Source organism: Herpailurus yagouaroundi, unplaced genomic scaffold, assembly GCF_014898765.1.
Source record: "Herpailurus yagouaroundi ecotype Mexico unplaced genomic scaffold, PumYag 437, whole genome shotgun sequence".
Classification (NCBI taxonomy): Eukaryota; Metazoa; Chordata; class Mammalia; order Carnivora; family Felidae; genus Herpailurus; species Herpailurus yagouaroundi.
Genome location: NW_024412654.1, coordinates 777,415 through 783,914, shown reverse-complemented (window position 1 = coordinate 783,914; position 6,500 = coordinate 777,415). Strand labels below are relative to the sequence as shown.

Here is a 6,500-nt window from a genome sequence, read left to right as displayed (position 1 = left end):
GGTTGCTGCGCGCGGACCCTCCTTCCCAGAGCCCTCGCCCCAGACTCAAAACCTCAAACTTGACCCGAGGAAGAGGGGCCTTGGGGAATGCCTGGTCAAGGCCGTGATGTCTGCGTGCACGGGCCTGGGGTGGGGGTGGGAGGTGCCTTTGCAGGGAGGAGGGCGGGCGGCAGGGTCAGAGCCACCTGCTTGGTCTCCCCGGTTCCCTAGGCCAAACTGAATCAACTCCGGGCCTCCTTCCCCTCCCCCTCTGTGGCGCTAAGGGCTGGGAGGAGGAGAGTTCAAGGACCGCGGGACCCAGCCTGAGATTCAGCGGGACCGGGGTCCCCACCGGGCTGAACCTGGAAACCCACCAGGAACAGAAAAAAGGCGCAGATCCCTAGGCATCAGGTTCTCCAGGTCCCGGTGCACAGACCTCAGGGGAGAGCAAACCTGGCTGCCCCTACCTCACATCTAGCCCCACACCCGCATTTTTACAGACAAGACAGCTGGACCATGACAGGGAAAGACACGCCCCCCCCCAGGGAACTTGTGAGCACCCCCAGGCAGAGGTTCCTGTCTGCTCCACGCGCGTCCTGCTGCTCAGTAGGTATTTGTTGAATGGCTAAATGATGGAACATTTATTAGGAGCTAACTTGGTGCTGGGTCCCCAATATACACAGATGGATAAGACAGGACACGGGGCTTCAGGGAGCTCTGGCTGTGTGTGTACACATGTCTGTGTACCTGTGTGTGCATTTGTGTGTGTCCGTGTGTTTGTTCATGTGCCTGTGCATTTGTGTCTCTATGTGTGTCCCTGTGCGTGTGCATTTGGGCGTGTCCGTGTGTGTGTCCGCGTGTGTGTGCATTTGTGTGTGTTCATGTGTGTGTGCATTTCTGTGTCTCTGTGTGTCCATGTGCATTTGTGTGTGTCCATGGGCGTGAGCATTTGTGTGCGTCTCTGTGTGTGGCTGTGGAGAATCTCTGTGTGTGCACTTGTGTGCATTCTGTGTATCTGTGTGTCAGGGGACATTACGGTTTTCTGGCTCTTGGTCCGGAAAGAGCTCCCTGAAGCCCCGTGTCCTGTCTTACTCTCTTCTCCAACGCACATTTCTTGACCTCAGGCAGGCCAGCCTACCCAGCTTGAACATTTTGTGCCTCCTGGTAGAATCTGATGAGAGTGAAAACACCCATTTCTCCTTGTCCTCCTCAAAACCATCTTTTCTTTCTCAGGACATTTGTCTCAAGAAAGTCAGAGGACCACCATCAGGAAGCAGCCGCTCCTGGGCCTTGCAGCCAGCTGTCTACGGGGTGTTTACCGTATAAATCAGTTGTTCCGAGAGGAGCCTGAGAATTCAGTTTTTAATCATCACTCCAGGAGAGTCTTACGATGCAGCAGGTTTGATAAACACTGGTCTGTTTTTGATAAATAGCCAATCCCATGTCCCTTCTTAGGAAATACTGTATTTTTCTGTTTATAAAATGCCATGTTGTAAGATGTTCCCCAATTTTACAAGGATAGCTTTCAGAATAATAATACAAAAAGCTAACATTTACACAGTGGTAAGATTTTTCCCAGGCACTCTTCTGGTTCCTTTATGGCTGTTAACAGATTAAGACGGACAGCAACCACATGACCACGTAAGTTGGTATCGTCTAATTTTACATATGTAGAAACTGAGTCACCAAGAGGGCCAGTGCCTCGCCCAAGGTCACATGGATGGCAAAGAATTTCCGGGATTCAAGCCCAGACAATTTGGCTCCAGAATCAGATTTATCAGCCTCTGTCGCTCAAGAAAAAAAATCAAGTACTTTTCATTATATGTTTATTGAAAGTGATGTTAAAGTGGTTTTGCAGGAGAAAACATTATTTTGTTCATGTAAATACATTGTACTGCGTTCTGAAATTTATCAGGAAACGGTACATCCAAACTACGTATCAGTATTTGGCTAAATATTTCATTTGAGATACAAGCACGTTGAAGATGTGGGGTACGCTGCAGAGAGGGGGTGCATCCGATCCGACAGCCCAGCAAACCACGTCTGATGTGCAGTCACACCGAATGCTCACCAGGAGGGGTGAGCCACAATAACGTGGGTGGGGAGGCAGTGACCGTGGAAGAAGCAAAGCCACTCCGGGGCAGCCGTGCTTGAGAATGCACACGTGCACACTGCCCACGCACCCCTCCCTCCGCCACAAAGCCCCAGCCTCCAGGGGTGTCCCTGGACAGGCAGACAGCCCTCCAGGAGCCCTGAGCGGGTCTCAGGGCCAGAGTGCCCTTTGCCGGTACAGAACAAGTCCACCGGGTCTCACAGGTGTCCTGTGGGACGGCATCGACGGGTCCTGGGGGAGTGGTGCGAACCAGACCTTGAGGGGACACTGTTGGCACAGGCGACAGGAAGACGGGGGCCGTGGAACGTAAACTAACACCAGTTTAGGGAAATGCCAGGCTCTGCAATGTCAAAGAAGTCACACTGTGCCGAGAGCTCGGCCTTGAGACAGCACTCAGATCTGAACAGAAGTCCCTCCGAGCTGGGCCACAAGTTGGGTCCCAGACTGGGCTCCAAGCTGAAGTTCGGCACACCCCAAAGTGGGTCTCTCGCGTCTCACAGAGAGAAGGGTGTTTCTCTTTTGCAATCGAGCCTCTGTTTCCCATCTCGGGCATCGGTCAGGACAGGCCGGGTTCTGCTGCAGTAACAAGCAATCCTCAAGTCTCACGTGCCGCGACGACGCGAGGCCACTTCTCACACACGCCACGTGTCCCCGACCAGACGCCACGGGACCAGCATTCAGAGAGCAGCTCGAATGTCCCGACGGCTGTGCCGAAGAGCGGGGGAGAGCCTAGGAGGGCCTCGTACTGGCCGTTAAGTGCCCAGCCTAGACGTGGCACCTGCCACTTCCACTCTCACGTACTGGGTGGAAAGTATCACGCAAACTCCGCAGGCAGAACAGCGCGGGTAGGAGCGGACTTCCGTGTACTTTGGTGAAAACGCCATGATCTGCACAGCAACCCTCCAACCAATCAGGAGTTCGCTCCAAACTCACCCCGACTCCCAGATACCAGGCTGTGCAGGGTAGTGAGGCATGACCTTTATCACATCAGAATTCAGGGGCGCCTGGGGGGCTCAGTCAGACAAGCGTCCGACTCCGGCTCAGGTCATGATCTCGCGGTTCGTGGGTTCGAGCCCCGCGTCGGGCTCTGTGCTGACAGCTCAGGGCTTGCAGCCTGCTTGGGATTCTCTCTCCCTTTCTCTCTGCCCCTCCCCCTACAGTCTCTCTCCCTCTCTCTCTCTCTCTCTCTCTCTCTCTCTCTGTCTCTCAAAATAAACTTAAAAAAAAAATGGAATCTAATGCAACCATCGTATAGCAGAGAATCCTAATGCAAGCAAAGACTGTAGGGAACCTGGTTTCCACCAGATCACCGAGGAGCCGTGTTTCGGCCTCTGCCTCACATCCCTGAGCCAGGAACGGAGAGTCGAGACCCCGCGTGGCGGCAGTTTCTCATTCTGGAGGCCCCGGCCGGACGCTGTGCCAGCACAGTTCTCGCTCAGTAACTGGCCTCTGGAAACCCCATCCACGGCTCGGACCCGCGCTGCAGGCAAAGCAGTGGCCAATGATACCCAGAACCCCGACTCTGATCCCCTCTCCCCTGACTCTGACATAGGCCACCAGTCTGACCTTAGTGGCCCCACAGAGTCAACAGAGATGCCTGTGCTCTGTTCGTCACCACAGACCCCCTGCCAGACGCCCCCGCGTGGCAGCCGGTGGCCCACAGGCCACTACCTCTGCCGACGGGCATGTCAGTCCCGGGCGGGTGATGCGGTTCACGGCGTGCCGGACGTCAGGGAGGGCGAGGGGCGTCCAAATCTGGAGGCCAGGCAGGTCCCAGCAGGTCAAGGGGAGGAGAGGTGGTGCCCAGATGAGAATGTGCTCGTGGGAGGGGGGGGGGGGGGGGGGCATGTGTGTGTGTGCGTGGGTGTCTGGCGGTGGGGGGCGTGTGCAGGTGAGGTGGGGGCGTCTCAGAGACATCGCGAGATCAGCGGGGCACGGCCAGGATTGAACGGAGGCAGTGACGGCCCCGGGGCTGCCGTCCTCCCTCCCGGTTCTGCTGCTTGGAAGCAAACCTCAGGTCTGAAGGCGTCCCAAGCGCAGGACCCCCACCTGGTTGGCACCAGACTGCCACCTGCACCTGACCGGGAGGCCACGTTTCCAGGCCACCTGACTGCGGGGACCGGGCAAGGAAGGCATGGGCCCCGCCCCGTGTCTGGGGCCCAGGGAGGACCAGGATGGGAGGCCCCGTGCGGGGTCCCCGTTGCCGGCAGGCCGGGAAGTGGCACGACCTTGGGTCTGGGCCTCCTCAAAGGCAGCCGGCACCCCCGAAGGGCAGCACGTTAGGGACACGAAGTCACCAGCAGCGGCCGAGAGAGGGCTTTGATTTCCCTGTCTGCTGGAGGGGGAATTAGCTCAAAGCTCACAGAGAACATTTCGGCTGGACGCTCTGCCTTCTGTCAGAGGAAAAAATAGCCATCGAAATGGTTTCCGTTTCCCTCGACTCTCAGGCCTGCCCTCCTTTGTCTGGGTCCCTTGACAGGTTTCCGATCACCCAGCAGGACCTGAAAATCCACTCCTCGTGGTTTCCGGGGACCGTGGCTCCCTGTGGGTTTACCGCCCGGACTTCGTGAGGCCCTGTCCGAGCCGACGGAGACCCCCACGCCCCCATCGGGCAGGCAGCGTCCGGAGCAGCCCCGCTCCTGTCTGGGGGCTTCTCGCTGGGCCGCCGGCCCCCGGACCCCCAGGACAGAACGGCCCGGCCTGTCCGACGGCTAGCACGCGGGCGAAGCCTGACCGCCAGGCAGGTTCCTTCCCCCGGGGACGAGCCGGGCAGCTCTGGCCGGTGTCGGTGCCGCGGTCACAGCCGGAGGAAGTGGCCTCAGAACAATCGCGGAATAAGATCTCCATATTTTAGCTCTATTGGGTGTAATAACGATTGTCGGTGTTTAAGAGGCAGGGCGAGGGGCGCCTGGGTGGCGCAGTCGGTTGAGCGTCCGACTTCAGCCGGGTCATGATCTCGCGAGATCTCGCGTGATCTCGCGTGAGTTCGAGCCCCGCGTTAGGCTCTGGGCTGACGGCTCAGAGCCTGGAGCCTGTTTCCGATTCTGTGTCTCCCTCTCTCTCTGCCCCTCCCCCGTTCATGCTCTGTCTCTCTCTGTCCCCAAAATAAAAAATAAAAACGTTGAAAAAAAATTAAAAAAAAAAAAAAGAGGCAGGGCGTGACGACGTGATACGTCTTGGACGGATCCCGGCAACGGCACCCATTCCCCGCGTAGTCACCTCTCTGTGCGTGCAGGAGAATAAGGGAGGTGGCCCTCAGCGGATTTCAAGTTCACAATGCAGTCCCGGTCCCTGCGGTCCCCGTGCCGGACGTGGGACCCCCAGAACTCACCCACAGCTGGACGTGTGCCCCTTGACCCGCCTCTCCCTGGCCCCCGGCCCCCAGCCCCTGGCCCCAGCCGCCCTCCTCTGCCTCCGTGAGCTTGGCTTTTTCAGATTTCACATATGAGGCCGCGCAGTCGGCTTAGTCCACGGAGCGTAACGTCGCTCAAGGCTGTCCGTGAGTGTGGCAAACGGCACAAGTCCCCTCTTTCTAGAAGTTGAGTAATATTCCATCGTGGACCTGAAGGCACAGCCCCCACGTTCTCTTCAACACGGTTCTGTTTTGTAAACTGTGCATAAACACACAGACGCTGCTCCGAAAGCACGTGTCTGCTTGCTCCCCACAGCAACCCCAGGAGAGTGCGGCCGGGGGACGGCCGGGGCTCCCCTTCTTGCGGGGGGCTGTCTGGGGGGACCACCCCTCCTTCAGCCTCACTGCAGGGTCCGGGCTCAGGCTGGCACCGGGCGGGGGCCCTTCAGACCTGCTCTGCGTAGAGCTGTGACCCTGGAGTTGTTGGCCGTGAGGTCAACGTTACTGAATCAACAGTGTAGATTTAAAAGGTGTCTCTAGGGGCGCCTGGGGGGCTCAGTTGGTGGGGCGTCCGACTTCGGCTCGGGTCGTGATCTCGCGGTCCGTGGGTTCGAGCCCCGCGTCAGGCTCTGTGCTGACGGCTTGGAGCCTGGATCCTGCTCCGGATTCTGTGTCTCCCTCTCTCTCTGCCTCTCCCCTGCTTGCTCTCTATCTGTCTCTCTCTCTCAAAAAATAAATAAATAAATAAATAAATAAATAAATAAATATCGAAAAAAAATTTTTAATTAATGAAAATTGATGCAACCAGAAGCTCATAGGAATCTAATCCTGGTTTTTCCCCTAGGAGCTATGATTTAGTATCCACTGCTCTAGGATTCGCAGTGACTTTATAGAGCATAGCTATCGAGAATAAAGACAGTATCTGCCCCCGAGACAGACGGGTGGATTGCGAGGACATCATTTCAGCACCTGGATCCAGCTGTGCCTGAAGCTCTGGGTCCATCATACAATCCCCACTACACAAATCAATACATTTTCTGTTTTGGTTAGCTTGTG

General features: G+C 56.9%; 1 long non-coding RNA gene across 1 annotated transcript; it reads left to right on the top strand.

The window, feature by feature from the left end:
• The first annotated feature begins 180 nt into the window (after positions 1-180).
• Positions 181-3,166, top strand: LOC121022755 (uncharacterized). Its single transcript, XR_005787095.1, has 3 exons — positions 181-589; positions 1,213-1,378; positions 1,654-3,166. It is a non-coding gene; the product is annotated as an uncharacterized LOC121022755 (long non-coding RNA).
• Positions 3,167-6,500: the final 3,334 nt, after the last annotated feature.